Here is a 14,259-nt window from a genome sequence, read left to right as displayed (position 1 = left end):
TTGTTGATCCATCCTCAGTTTTCTCATATCACAGCCATTAAACTCTGTAACTATTTAAAGTCACCATTGGCCTCATGGTGAAATACCTGAGCAGTTTCCTTCCTCTCCGGCAGTTAAGTCAAACACTAATATTGCACACGGAGTCCATGCAACTTATTATATGAACTCATTTAGACTTGCCATAATAAAGGGGTTGAATACTTATTGACTCAAGACATTTCAGCTTTTCCTTTTTAATTCATTTTTACAAATTCCGAAAAACATTAATTACACTTTGACATTATGGGGTATTGTGTGTAGACCAGTGACAAAAAAAACTATATTGAATCAATTTGAAATTCAGGCTGTAACACAACTAAATGTGTAAAAAGTAATGGGGTGTGAATACTTTCTGAAGGCGCTGTACATAAAAACAGCATACAATAAGTGTACTGGTCAATTTATTGATGACTCTTCATTCGCAATATAGCTGACAATATGTTCCGAATTGTATATATTGATCAGACTTTTATTTTAAATTTTACAATAGGCCAGCATAGCCAAAATATTTTTCAAAATGAACATTCTTCAGAAATAATGGTGAGACATCATTTGACAGAAAAAATATATCACAGCCTAATATACAGTGCATTCGGAAAGTTTTCAGACCCCTTTTTCCAACATTTTTTATTACATCCTTATTCTAAAATGGATTCAATTGTGTTTTTCCCCATCACCAATCTGCACACAATACCCCATAATAACAAAGAAAAACAGTGTTTTATATTTTTTTGCGAGAGAAAATAACAGAAATATCACATTTACAATTATTCAGGTCAATTACTCTGTACTTTGTTGAAGCACCTTTGGCAACGATTACAGCCTTAAGTCATTTTGGGTATGACAATACAAGCTTGACACACCTGTATTTGGGGAGTTTCTCCCATTATTTTCTGAAGATCCTCTCAAGCTCTATCAGGTTGGATGGAGAGGGTCGCTGCACAGCTATTTTCAGGTCTCAACAGAGATGTCTGATCGGGTTCAAGTCAGGGCTCTGGCTGGGCCACTCAAGGACATTCAGAGACTTGTCCCGAAGCCACTCCTGCATTATCTTGGCTGTGTACTTAGGGTAATTTTCCTGTTGGAAGGTGAACCTTCGCCACAGTCTGAAGTCCTGAGCCTCTGGAGCAGGCTTTCATCAAGGATCTCTCTGTACTTCAATCCGTTCATCTTTCCCTCAATCCTGTCTCCCAGTCCCTGCCGTAGAAAAGTATCCCCACAGCATGATGCTGCCATCACCATGATTCACCTTAGGGAAGGTGCCAGGTTTCCTCCAGACGTGACGCTTGGCATTCAGGATAAAGAGTTCAATCTTGGTTTTATCAGATCAGAGAATCTTCTTTCTCATGGTCTGAGAATCCTTTAGGTGCCTTTTGGCAAACTCCAAGGGGGCTGTCATGTGCCTTTTACTGAGGAGTGGCTTCCGCCTGGCCACCCTACCATAAAGGCCTGATTGTTAGAGTGCTGCACAGATGGTTGTCCTTCTGGAAGGTTCTCCAATCTCCACAGAGGAACTCTGGAGCTCTGTCAGAATTACCATCATGTTCTTGGTCACCTCCCTGACCAAGGCTCATCTCCCCCGATTGCTTAGTTTGTCCTGGCGGCCAGGTCTAGGAAGAGTCTTGGTGGTTCCAAACATTGTCCATTTAAGAATGATGGAGGCCACTGTGTTCTTGGTGACCTTCAATGCTGTAGATTTCTGTAGATTTTGTTGGTACCCTTCCCCATATCTCTCCATTGAGCTCTATGGACAATTCCTTTGACCTCATGGCTTGGTTTTTGCACTGACATGCACTGTCAACTGTAGGGCCTTATATAGACAGGTGTGTGCCTTTCCAAATCATGTCCAATGAATTGAATTTTCCATAGGTGGACTTCAATCAAGTTGTAGAAACAGCTCAAGGATCATCAATTGAAACAGGAAGCACCTGAGCTCAATTTTGTGTCTCATAGCAAAGGGTCTGAATACTTATGTAAATAAGGTATTTCTGTTAATTATTTTTTTAAATTAGCACAAAAAAACTAAAAACACACTAAAAACCTGTTTTTGCTTTGTCATTATGGGGTACTTTGTGTAGATTGATGAGGATTTGTTTTTTATTTCACCCATTTTAGAATAAGGCTGTAACGTAACAAAATGTCGAAAAAGTGAAGGGGTCAGAATACTTACCAAATGAAATGTAGGCACACAGACACCCTACAATGTGCAGGACCCCATCCAAACACTTTTTCTTTACTATAAGCCTAATAGGTACACCACCCAGTTCTTGAAAATGTTTCGCTCCTACAGACAGTGAGTCCCGTGGCAGTGGCTTGCTATATAGAGCAGGCAGACAGGCATCAAGGCATTAAGTTACTGTTCAATTGAATGTTAGAATGGGCAAAATGAGTTACCTAAGTGTCTTTGAGTGTGCTATGACCGTCGGTGCCAGGCCTGACATTTCCAGTATTTCAGAAACCTGGGATTTTCACGCATGACAGTGTCTAGGGGTTACCGAGAATGGTGCGACAAACAAAAAACTTCCAGTCAGCGGCAGTCCTGTGGGCAAAAGAAACCTTGTTGGTGACAGGACAAAGGAGAACAGTGGTGTGTAGAACGGCATCTCGGAATGCACAACTCATCCATTCTTTTCACGGATGGGCTATTGCAGCAGATGAGCTCACCGGGTTCTACTCCCATCAGCTAAAAACAAGAAGAAGTGGCTCCAGTGTGCACGCGATCAATTGAGGAGTGGAGAAACATTGCCTGGTCCAATGAATCCCGGTTCCCATCCTGCCTGTTGTCAACGGTATAGGCTGGGAGCGGTGTTGTAATGGCGTGGGGATTGACCCATGTACCCTGCTTCAATCAAGCAGGCTTCAGTCACCCACTTAGCTTCAGTCATCCCCAAGACTGAAGCAGGAGACAAATCCAGCAATTGCCTCCTCCTTGTTAGGCCTATCACACTGGATAGAAAGGGGTCCTGGGATGGACAGCTAGCACAGCCTCCCCACATACGGCGCTGGATCAAGGTGACCTCGTTGAAGTGTAAGGATTTGGAAAGTGAAATGCTAATAACCCCCTCCCTAATCATCATGATTAGCCCCAATGACAAAAGCTGCATCAACTGTAAGACAACAACCCACACACTCGAATGGCAAAATATGATTTTCAGGGGTGATTTACAAATACTATACACACCGGAAAAAAAACACATAGTGACTATCAGGTTTATTACAGAAAATATATAATTTACAAGTCAAAAGCAGCCACAGTCACAGTTGCATTATCTCATGTTAGGCCCCCAGATCCCCCCCAAAATGTTGGCTACCGTGTCAGACTCATCAAACTCTGATACTTACGTTACGGTCAGCACTTGCAAGATTCACTGTCAATGAAGGTATAGCATCCGTCTTCAGGATTATCTTCCTGGCAATACCCATTGAATGTTCTCCCTAGTTAATAAAGCAACTTCATTCCAAATGTGCACTGCACAGACGCTACATGATTGTAATTTCCGGTGCAGCCTGTCCACTCAAAATGAAAGCAGCCACTGCTGTCCGATGTCTTCATTCTTCAGAAAATAGCATAAGGTTAGATTTACACTATGGTATCCAGTCACAACACCGTGTGCATTTGCCGGCATTCTGGTAAATAGCTTGCGAGCTAAGAGTGTTGCAATTGCATGCAATAAGGTCAGAAACACTTTTAAACATTTCATTTCTTATTTCTTTCTTTTTATAGAAGCTAACGTATATAGTCTAATTCCATTCTTCTCTCTACTTAGAACTGTGTCTTTTCACTGTAATTACAAGCTACTTAACACTACTGCAATGTTCTGCTTCCTGGCTAAAGTAAGAGCCTCCAGGGGATATGGCTCCCAGTGTTACTGTCCTCACTGAGACAGGCAAACACTCTCTCATCCCAACAAACACGCCTACGCTCACACACACACACACACACACACACACACACACACACACACACACACACACACACACACACACACACACACACACACACACACACACACACACACACACACACACACACACACACACACACACACACACACACACGCACACACACACACACACACACACTTACTTCTTGGGACAGATGAAAACTAAAAGGTATCTTCACAAGCTCTCATTTCCATTGCTCAAACCTCAAACTCACATCACATATAGAAAATCATTTTTACATGAACAGACACAGAAATTCCCTGTTGTGTAGGAATACAGAGAATATAGGACAAATACTGATAATTATGGGGAAGAATTCAGAGAAATAGGCCTACAGAGAAAATCACTGCATAAGCTTCAGAGATGCTGTCTACCACACTCCCCATATAAGCCCAGAATCTACCCACAAACACTGCACACACAAACTCCTGCAGACACACTCTCCTGAAGACATATAGATCATACACACCCGCAAAATGCTGAACACTGCAGGTGCACTCCCACAGATACACACACCCCTGCTTACACACTCACATGCAAACACAAACACTCCAGCAGATACACACTCCTTGAAGACAATACATTCCTGCTCACAAACACACTTTCTTGAGGAAATGTTTGTACTTTCACGATACTAGAACATTAAACATGGTTTGGTACTAGAATGTGTGTTACTTTTGGTACTTTTGTCAAATGTGTCTCATGTCGTCTACTGATTGTCCCCTTGTAGCACGAGAGCACCGGGCCTGCTCCCCTTACTCATTGCTAGCTCTAGTCTGTCCTGAGGAAACACCGCAATCACTGGGAGTCTGGGCTGCATCACCACTTACACTGCACAGAAGTTAACACACTTGAATAATGCTACACAGCATGTAGAGATGTTGAATCTACTAATTACTGTTCTCAAAACAATGTTCAGTACGGAACACAACTATGCAAGAAGATACCGCTTCCAGCTTTGTAGGCTAACGTTCCATGCTAGCTTACAGCTGAAGCCAACCCTAGTACCTTGTTTGCGATAATATGCAAACCATAAAGGAACATTTTGCTCATAACAAAGCTGATTGCGACCACAAACGTTATTCATTCACTTCGTCTCCCCCGCCTCATGTCTCTCCCAGTCAATATCATCTATGCTCAAGCCTGGAACAGACTTTGTGTGTGAATGATGTCATTCATCTTAAAGAGACAGCACACACTTTTATAAAATAAAAATTATTTATTCTATGCAAATGTTGTTGATCAGTACAATAAAATAAGTCCAAATTGGAAGGTAAACATCATCTGTAGCCATGTGAAATCAGACAAAACCAACTCAACAAACTCAATGCATGAGCACACTCCTATTGAACATGCCCCCGCTGACAAGCTAAAGGCCCATATAGGTTTTTCTGTGGGACGTTGGTCTGGAAAGACAGAATGTCACAAATCACTAAATGTATTTAGCTCTACAAAGAATCTATTCCTAATCTATTCAAATGGACTTGATTGAACACACACACGCACACAGAAAATACACTCACACATACCACACTTGACTATGACAGACAAAAAATTCTGAGTTGTAAAAAGTAATCAGGAATGGTAATATCGTCTTTCACTCTATTTCGCTATCTCTCTCTCGCTCTCTCTCTCTCTCGCTCTAACTCTCACCCCTCTCTGCTGTCCTCAGCGTCAACGCAGCACTCTATATCTTATCCCTTCCCTACCTCCCTCCCTCCCTCGCCACCATCCATCTATATTTTACAAAAGAGAAGCGGAAAGCTGAAATGAATAAATCTTATCTTACTCTGAAGTCTGTGTGCTACACTGGTGATTCCACAAATCAGACGCTTCACTTCGTGGAGGAGAGGGATATAGGTTAGTGTAGCCACAGAGAGATACAGCTCAGGCTAACAAAATAGCTAGTGTTGTTTCCCATAATAAAACAGACAATACTAGACACTTCAATATGCCTCTTCACCAACTGTAAGACCGTAGAATCACTAGAGAGCCCCTGAAACTAAGTCTCACACTGACTCATATTCACACACGCGTTGTATATTTCATGTCAGTCCTAGACCCTTTATCTTGGTCCCGGTCTTGTGTCTGTTTCTGACCTTGTCGTTGGATCTCTGAGACCTCTTCACATTGATACCCTGAATAGACATAGACACACACACACACACACACACACACACACACACACACACACACACACACACACACACACACACACACACACACACACACACACACACACACACAGTCCAGTGTTGTCTCAGTAAAAATGTTTACATACTGTGTGACCAAGTCTACCTACATCCATGAAAATACCACTTTTCCACCAACCAGCATGACATCAACTCATATAATTACTCTGTACATAATTCTGTAGAAGGAGAATTTCATACCTTTGATTGCATACCTGTGTATGTATGTGTGTGTGTGTGCGCGCGTGCGCGCGTGTGTGCGTGCGTGTGTGTGTGTGGGCGGGTGCATGTGTGAGGTGTATGCACAAATGCGTACAGTGTAGGATGTACATTGCATTAACGTGTGATGGCTGGTGATTCACACAGTTTTGCCCTACTGTATTATCGTGATGAAATGTGTGAATATGAGACGTTTATTTACATCTGTGGATGTGTGTGTGTGTCTGAGTTCATATGCAATCACACTTGTATACACTTGTAAATGTGGGTACTATGTCTGTATTACTGTACGTATGACTAGCATGTGTGACCAGTCTTTCCCATGCTTCTCTGTGTGTTCAGTAATCACTGTATATGCTCTACTGTATGTCTACAGCGTGTGTACAGTGTGTGTGTGTACAGTGTGTCTGTGTGTGTACAGTGTGTGTCATTCCTCCATAAGAAACACAACTATTCCAGTACAGTAGTTACCGGGTCCTCCATTGTAAGAGAGTGAGAGAAGAGGATAGAAAATAATTGGCATGCGATAGAAAAAAAGAGTACTCACAGTTAGTCGTAGTCTCAAGGTCCTCTCTCTTCTCTCTCTGTCCTGTTACTGACTGCTGGCTGTCACTCTGCTGGCATTCTGTCTCTGTCTCCGTCTTTATCTCTCTCTCTCCTCTGCTATCCCTGCACTGGACACACACACACAGTTACACACTCCTCCGCTACCAAAGGAAGTGTTCAGAGCAAGAGAACGAGGGAGAGCGAGTGATGGAGAAAGCGAGTAAGCGAGAGGAGCGAGTGAGCGAAAGAGAGAGAGAGGAGGAGGATGAAGAGGAGGAAAAGGGAGGGCTGTGTGTGTGTGAAGTGATCTGTTAGCCAGTGTGTGATTGGGTCAGAGCGGATTCAGAGGCTCTACTGTTGCTAGCGTGTCTCAGTAGCGTGGGTCTAGTGTGCTGTGTTTGTGTGTGAGCGCTCACAAATTGCTCGGAGCCAGCACGGTACAAGAAACACACACACACCAACACACACACACACACACACAAGCAGACTCTGGATTCAGCGCTGACACAGAGAGAGGGGGAGTGAAAAAGATATAAAGAATGAGGCGCTCACACACACGCCTGTTCTGGTTGGCACTCGTTGAACGAGGGATGGAGAGAGAGGGGAGGAGGACGAGGAGATGGGAAAGAGGAGGAATATAGAGAGAGAGAGAGAGAGAGAGAGAAAGAAAGAGAGCACTGACCTGGTGCCAGTTTGATGTGTGTGCTTCAATGGGACCCAACGCAACACACACTGACATGTAATGAGCCACGGAGGACAGACAGACAGAGGCATCTCTCGCTCCACTCCTAATTTACGCCATTCTCTCCATCCCCCCTTCCTCTCTTCATTTACAAATAAATAGATTTTAGTCTTTCTGCGGCATCATCACGTATGTGGAGTCCAATGTTGTGAGTTCATAGCAGATTGAGGCAGGTTGGATGGCCCTGTCGCTGCACTGCCTTCTCCCCAGCCCTCTCTCTCTCTCTCCTCGATACGAGACACTGCACTCCACCAGATTCAATTAAAAGTGAGATTAGCAATTACCCAGCGCTCATGACCTAACACTGATCCAATGTAGCTCTGCTTGGCTGCCTACCCCACTCTGCTCGGACTGCTACTTCCCTCAGGGATCAGACTGTCATGAGGTGTCTTACTGACTCTGAAGATTTGTTTTTCACCCCAGAGTATGTGTCGGGTGGGGGGGTGGGGGGGGTGGGGGGGGGGATATTAGTGTGTGTGTGAACGTGTTTAAATATTCTTGAGGGGACCACAACAATTTGATCAACTGGGGACATTTTGTTGGTCCCCACAAGGTCAAATGTTACTTCTGAGGGGTTTAGGGTTAAGGTTGGAATTAGTGTTAGGGTTATAATTAGGTTTAGGAGATAGGGTTAGTTTTAGGGCTAGGGTTAGGGTTAGGAACTAAGGTTAGGTTTAGGGTTAGGATTAAGGTAACGGTAAGGGAAAAAAATATTTTGAATGGGTCAGTGTGTGTGTGTGTGTGTGTGTGTGTGTGTGTGTGTGTGTGTGTGTGTGTGTGTGTGTGTGTGTGTGTGTGTGTGTGTGTGTGTGTGTGTGTGTGTGTGTGTGTGTGTGTGTGTGTGTGTGTGCGTGCATGCAGGAGAAGCTATCTGCAAAGGTTGTTGCAATGTCATGATAGGTATTGGTAAAATTTGATTTCGTAGCCAAACCTACCTGTTACATTGCATTAGGTAAATGGAATATTAATGTGTATGTGTGTGTGTGTGTGTGTGTGTGTGTGAAGGGGTCCCTTGCATGTTCTATCACAGCCAGTTAACACCTCCACCCACCACCCAGATAGGCTGACATGAGACACATCCAAGCCAACCTGAGTGCTCCCTCACACCCCTGGTCCCCTGGAGGTTCCATGCAGTAACTACTACTCAACACCTCTATACAGCTTAATTCATTCATACCTGGAGGGACAGGGATTGCCTTTTAGTGTGTGCTCCAAATGCCACCCTATTCCCTATATAGTGCAGTACTTTTGACCAGGCCCATATCCCCTTACAAAGTGTCATGGCGTTGGCCTGTGGGTAAGGTTTATAAACCCCCCCATAAATACCTTTCTCCCTTTCCTCTCTTGACTCTACTGAAGGACGTTTGAAAAGCCTTTGTTAAACATAGAGAGTCGGGGAACATAAAAAGGTGGGGGGAAAGGAACCATATTTCGGTAATCCAACCAGTTGAAAATATACATTTGTACTTAATGAATATGATCTTAGTTCGGTTGTCATCAGAGACATTCTTATTAAGATAGGATGACATAAACTGTATCTTGGAAAGTCTACACACAGATTCACATGGAATTGTTATGCAATTTAAATGTTTAAATATGAAACTACTTGTGAAAAGATTAAATGTAATTTTAGCTTCCAAGTGAGAGAATTGGGTTTTCATAAGGTTAAAGCTCTGCTCCATCAGTGGCCCGCCCCTGTGAAGAGACATTGGTTATAAACTATGAAACACAACCTTCTCTCCCTCCACTATATAAGCCCTTTACGAAAATATAACTTTCTGTTCCGGGTACATTAGGGCGACGGTCCGATGTCAGAAGGATTCAGATAATAAGCTGTTCCGGGTACATTAGGGCGACGGTCCGATGTCAGAACGATTCAGATAATAAGCTGTTCCGGGTACATTAGGGCGACGGTCCGATGTCAGAACGATTCAGATAATAAGCTGTTCCGGGTAAATTAGGGCGATGTTCCGATGTCAGAAGGATTCAGATAATAAGCTGTTCCGAGGATGTGAGGACGACGGTCCCACGTTAAAAGGACTAACATGTCAATTACAGAACTAAGCCAACCTCAGCGTGAGCTTTGGTTGTGAATGGTATGAACTTTGAACTCCTATTCACTACAGAAGTTATACATCCTAGCCATTGAGTTAGCAGCGGCCGCTGTAAACGTGGGCTAGGAAAGGACGGACGACGGACCCAGTCTAACACACAACGACGATACTACAATGTATCCAGTTTACCACCAGAGACATTCTTCCGAGGACAGGAAGATCTCTGTTGGGCAACATGGCCAGCATCTACGATCAACCTACCGAAGCGCAGCTCAGAGTAAATATTGATAGCATTTTCCTTTTCCAAATGGCCGATAATTTAGTATGCATAAGATACTGTATTTACGACAGCATAGCTTCTCCCTTTGTTCCTCAGTCTTCCCGTTCTTTCACTCAAACCCAACCCCCTTTCCTTTGTTTAACCAGCCGTCATTTCAGCTCCGTTCACCCGGGACGTTTTCTGTATGACATAATTTGCATTCTGTGTATATGTAATTCTGTGTGATTATTTAGGTATTTAGTAAATAAATAATTAAACCAAAGTTTGTATTGCTGATTCAACTTGTTTAGCCAGGGTTCGTGAAGAGAGATGAGACTGAAATAAGGTGACGATTAATGTTGTCTGCTATTGATGTAAAATATTACCAAGTCTTTAAGAGTTTATTCGGATGATAACAGCTCTATAAACATTATTTCATGGTGCCCCAACTTTCTAGTTAATTACAGTTACATGATTAGCTTAATCAGTTAATATTAATTACAGAGAAAGGATTTGATTTTATAGAATAGCATGTCATATCACTTAATCCGGCATAGCCAAAGACACAACAATAGGGAATAGGGTGCCATTTGGGATGCAACTAGTCTGCTAGAGCTAGAGGCTGCCCTTGACCACAGATCAACGATCAGAATACCTTAGCCCTGAAGATATTCCTATTCATAATGGGATGATAAATAACTGTCCCTGTATCAGTGGTTGGGAGCAAGTTGGAAAGCCAACCGTTTTTAGAATGCAGAGAAGAAAATGTATTTTGTAGTAAGGACATACACTGAGTGTACAAAACATTAAGAACACTTGCTCTTTCCATTACATAGACTGACCAGGTGAATAGAGGTGAAAGCTATGATCCTTTATTGATGCCACTAGTTAAATCCACTTCAATCAGTGTAGATGAAGAGGATGAGACAGGTTATAGAAGGATTTTTAAGCCTTGAGACTATTGAGACATGGATTGTGTATATATGCCATTCAGAGGATGAATGGGCAAGAGAAAATATTTAAGTTCATTTGAACAGGGTTTTGTGGTAGGTGCCAGCCACACCAGTTTTAGTGTGTCAAGAACTGCAACGCTGCTGGATTTTCTACACTCAATAGTTGTTTCCTGTGTGTATCAAGAACCCACAGGACATCCAACTAACTTGACGCAACTCTGGGAAGCATTGGAGTCAACATGGGCCAGTATCTCTGTGGAACGCTTTCGACACCTTGAAGAGTCCACAACCTGATAAATTGAGGCCGTTTATCTTAGGAAGGTGTTGTTAATGTTTTGCACAGTGTAGAATGGTAATAAATATTCTCTCCCTCTCTCAGCCCCCACACTGAGGGTCACGGGATTTTGTGGGTGGCGTCTGTAAATAGATAATCATTTCCGTTGGCCTTTAGATACACACACACGTCAAACACATGTTCACACCAGTGGAGGCTCCTCAAAGGAGCATCATCCTCAGTGAATTTCATAAAAATGTAAATAGTGAAACATTTAAAAAGCTATCCTTTTTAGGAAAAACTATACTAAATATATTCACGTCACCAAACTATTGAATAAAACACACTGTTTTGCAATGAAGGTCCACAGGAGCCTCAGCAGCACGCTTTAGGGTAGCACCATGGTGTACCCAGAGGACAGCTAGCTTCTGTCCTCCTCTGGGCACATTGACTTCAACACAGAACCTAGCAGGCTTATGGTTCTCACCCCCTTCTATAGACGTACGCAGTAAATATGACAACTTCCTGAGGACGCCCTCAAACCTATCAGAGCTCCTGCAGCATGAACTGACATTTTGTCCACCCAATCAAAGGATCAGAGAATAAATCTAGAACTGAAAGCATAAACTACAGCTAGCTAGCACTGCAGTGTGTAATATGTGGTGAGTAGTTGACTCAAAGAGAGAGAAAGACAATAGTTGAACAGTTTTGGGAAAAAAGTATTTCAAAATGAAGGACAAATAAGAAAGAAAGAGGGAGAGAGATTTCCTATTTTTTTTTACTTTCACTTACACTTACTTAGCTAGAAAATGCAGCTAGCTAGTTTAGCCCACTGAAAGATAAAACTGGAACTCTAAATAAGAAATAAGGCCATACTCATGAAAAAGATTTTCCTCCCTCATCTTAAACGGCACTGACCGCCACTGGGTGATACAGCCTGACAGTATGCTCTCAATTGTACATCTGCAAAAGTTAGGGACCAAGCCTAAATTTCGCTGTTGCGCCTTCTTCACCACACCGTCTGAGTGGGTGGACCTTTTCAGATTGTCAGTTATGTGTACTCTGAGGATTTTGAAGCTTTTCACCTTCTCCACTGCTGTCCCGTGGATGTAGATGGGGCATGCTCCCTCTGCTGTTTCCTGAAGTTCACAATCAGCTCATTCATTTTATTGATGTTGAAGAATAGGTTATCTTCTTGGCATGGCCCTCCCCTCCTCCCTGTAGGCTATCTCGTCATTGTTGGTAATCAGGCCTACTTCTCTTGTGTTGTCTGCTAAGTTGATGATTGAGTTGGAGGCGTGCATGGCCACGCAGTCACGGGTTAACAGGGAGTGCAGGAGGGGGCTGAGCATGCACCCTTGTGGAACCCCTGGGTTGAGGATCAGCATAGTGGGGGTGTTGTTTCCTGCCTTCACCACCTGGGGTCGGCCAGTCCAGAAGTCCAAGTTGCACAGGGTGAGGTGCAGACACAGGGCCGCAAGCTTGATGATGAGCTTGGAGGGTACTATGTTGTTAAAGGCTGAGTTTTGATCAATGAAAAGCATTCTTACTTAGTTATTCCTCTTCTCCAGAAGGGTTGCGGCGGTGCGATGGCAATTGCATCGTCTGTGGATCTATTGGGGCGGTAAGCGAATTGGAGTGGTTCTAGGGTGTCAGGTAAGGTGGAGGTGATGTGATGTGATCCTTAACTTAACTTCAAATTTTGATTTGATTTGAAGGTGGAGGTGATGTGATTCTTAACTAGCCTCTCAAAGCACTTCATGATGACAGAAGTGCATGCTTGGAGGGATGCCTTCTGGTCTGGCAGCCTTGCGATGGTTAACACGCTTAAATGTCTTACTCACGTCGGTCATGGAGAGCGAGAGCAGTCTTGGGAGCGGGCCACATCTGTGGCACTGTGTTATCCTCAAAGTGGGTGAAGAAGGTGTTTAGCATGTCCAGGAGCAAAATGTCGGGGGTCTGCGACGTGGCTGGTTTTCCATTTGTAATCCATGATTGTTTGTAGACCCTGCCACATACGTCTCGTGTCTGAACTGTTGAATTGCGACTTCACTTTGTCTCTGTGCTGACATTTTGATTGCCTTATGGAGGGAACAACTACACTGTTTGTATTCAACCATATTCCCAGTCACCTTGCCATGATTAAATGCGGTGGTTCGCGCTTTCAGTTGTGCACGAATGCTGCCAGATATCCACGTTGTTTGGTTTGGCTAGGTATCAATAGTCCCAGTGGGAACAACATCCCCTATACACTTCCTGATGAACTCAGTCACTGTGTCTGTGTATACGTCAATGTTATTCTTAGAGGCAACCCACAACATATCCCAGTCCACGTGATCAAAACAATCTTAAAAGATAGATTCCGATTGCTCAGACCATCGTTGAATAGACCTTAGCAAGGGTACTTCCTGTTTGAGTTAATGCCTATAGGAAGGGAGGAGCAGGACAGAGTTGTGATCTGATATGCCAAAGGGACGGCGGGGGAGTAACAATGGTCAAGAGTTTTTGTTGTGCGAGTACTACAGGCAATGTATTGATAGAACTTCAGTAGCGTTTTCCTCAAATTTGCTTTATTAAAATCCCCAGCTACAACTACAGTCTCAGGATATGTGGTTTCCAGTTTTCCACAAATTCCAGTGTAGATCCTTGAGGGCAGTTGTGGTATTGGCTTGAGGGGGAATATACACGACTGTGACCATAACTGAAGAGAATTATCTTGGGAGGTATACGGTCAACATTTGATTGTGAGGTATTCTAGGTTGGGTGAACAAAAGGACTTGAGTTCCTGTACGTTATCACAATCACACCATGAGTAGTTAATCATACATCACCGCCTTTCTTCTTCCCAGAGAGTTTTTTATTCCTGTATGTGCAATGTACTGAGAACCCAGCTGGCTGTATGGATGGGGACAGAGAGAGAGCTGGAGAGAGCCATGATTCTGTGAAACAGAATACGTTACAGTCCCTGATGTCTCTCTGGAAGGAGATCCTCTTCTACTTTATTGTCCAGGGACTGAACATTAGCGAGTAATATAC

The 14,259-nt window shown here is 43.4% G+C and overlaps 1 protein-coding gene across 1 annotated transcript in view; it reads right to left on the bottom strand.

The window, feature by feature from the left end:
* LOC135512079 (RNA binding protein fox-1 homolog 3-like) overlaps window positions 1-7,292 on the bottom strand; it is a 798,827-nt gene extending 791,535 nt beyond the window's left edge. The window contains exon 1 of the mRNA XM_064933722.1: window positions 6,943-7,292. The gene's annotated coding sequence lies outside the window, so the exon portion shown is untranslated. The remainder of the gene's footprint in view (window positions 1-6,942) is intronic.
* Window positions 7,293-14,259: the final 6,967 nt, after the last annotated feature.

Source organism: Oncorhynchus masou, chromosome 24 (assembly GCF_036934945.1).
Source record: "Oncorhynchus masou masou isolate Uvic2021 chromosome 24, UVic_Omas_1.1, whole genome shotgun sequence".
Classification (NCBI taxonomy): domain Eukaryota; kingdom Metazoa; phylum Chordata; class Actinopteri; order Salmoniformes; family Salmonidae; genus Oncorhynchus; species Oncorhynchus masou.
Note: the sequence above shows the minus strand (reverse complement) of the source record. Positions and strands in the feature narration are given on the sequence as shown.